The sequence below is a fragment of the Primulina tabacum genome, unplaced genomic scaffold (assembly GCF_025594145.1).
Source record: "Primulina tabacum isolate GXHZ01 unplaced genomic scaffold, ASM2559414v2 Contig1302, whole genome shotgun sequence".
In the NCBI taxonomy this organism is placed as follows: domain Eukaryota; kingdom Viridiplantae; phylum Streptophyta; class Magnoliopsida; order Lamiales; family Gesneriaceae; genus Primulina; species Primulina tabacum.
In genome coordinates this window covers 13,316-14,856 of record NW_027460195.1, presented here as the reverse complement: position 1 = coordinate 14,856, position 1,541 = coordinate 13,316, and the positions used below count along the sequence as shown (strand labels likewise).

At 36.1% G+C, this 1,541-nt stretch overlaps 1 long non-coding RNA gene across 1 annotated transcript in view; it reads left to right on the top strand.

The window, feature by feature from the left end:
* Positions 1-1,339: 1,339 nt before the first annotated feature.
* Positions 1,340-1,541, top strand: part of LOC142536325 (uncharacterized) — a 1,921-nt gene continuing 1,719 nt past the window's right edge. Inside the window, exon 1 of the long non-coding RNA XR_012818166.1 lies at positions 1,340-1,456. This is a non-coding gene — a long non-coding RNA (uncharacterized LOC142536325). The remainder of the gene's footprint in view (positions 1,457-1,541) is intronic.

Here is a 1,541-nt window from a genome sequence, read left to right as displayed (position 1 = left end):
CTCTCCGCCAATTCTTTCTAGTCGAGCTTCCCGGTCTGTCATTATACCTCGAGAAGTAGAAAGAATTACAATCCCCATCCCACCTAAAATTCTAGGAATTCGTTGAGAGTTAGAATATATTCGTAAACCAGGTCGGCCAATCCGTTTTAAATTTAAAAAATTTCTATAGGGTCTTTTCCTATTCCTTCTATGTCGCAGGGTTAAAACCAAAAAATATTTGTTTTTTTCTTGATGTTTTCTGACGTTTTCGATAAAACCTTCGCGGAAAAGTATTTTAACAATATTTTCGGTAATATTAGTAGATGCTATACGAACAACTCGTTTTTTATCCATATCAGCATTTCGTATAGAGGTTATTATCTCAGAAATAGTGTCCCTACCCATGATGAACTAAAATGATTGATGTCTCAAAATTGGATATAATTAACATGTTTTTCTTTTTTTTATTGGTTTATGAATATGAAGTTGAAAGGTATATACGTGAGACACAATCTAGGAATTAATCTAGTTCTTAATTTATTTCTTTATAAAGATTTCACGATCTCTTTTTATTTTATAATACCTCGGGAGCTAATGAAACTATTTTAGTAAAATTTAATTGTCTCAATTCCCGAGGAATTGCACCAAAGATTCTAGTTCCTTTTGGATTTCCTTCTTGATCAATCACAACTGCGGCATTGTCATCATATCGTATTATCATACCGTTGTCACGTTTAAGTTCTTTACAGGTACGAACAATTACAGCTCTGACTACTTCTGATTTTTCTAGGGACATGTTTGGTAATGCTTCTTTGATCACAGCAACAATAACGTCACCAATATGAGCATATCGACGATTGCTAGCTCCTATGATTCGAATACACATCAATTCTCGAGCCCCGCTGTTATCCGCTACATTTAAATAAGTCTGAGGTTGAATCATATCAATTTTTTAGTCTATTCTTCCAATTCAAAGGATGAAGAAAATAAAAGAAATATTGTTTGTCCAAAAAAAGAGACCTGTGTGGTCTTTTTTTCATCCCTAAAGACTCATTTCTGTGGGTTCTTTTTTTTATCCCGAACTAATAAATTGAGTTCGTATAGGCATTTTCGATGCTGCTGTTAAAATAGCCCTTTTAGCTATATTTTCAGTTACTCCACCTATTTCATATAGTATTCGACCCGATTTAACAACTGCTACCCAATATTCGGGGGATCCTTTCCCTGAACCCATACGTGTTTCAGCAGGTCTTATGGTAATTGGCTTGTCTGGAAATATGCGTACCCATATTTTTCCCCCACGGCGTGCATTTCGTGTCATTGCTCGTCGACCGGCTTCGATTTGTCTAGATGTGATCCAAGCAGGTTCAAGTGCCTGAAGAGCATATTTACCGAAACAAATACGATTACCTCGATAAGCCATTCCCTTCATTCTTCCTCTATGTTGTTTACGGAATCTAGTTCTTTTGGGGTTATAGTTGATGGGTGTTTTGGAATTCCATCTCTACTACAGAACTGGACGTGAGAGTTTCTTCTCATTCAGCTCCTCGCGAATAAAAGGC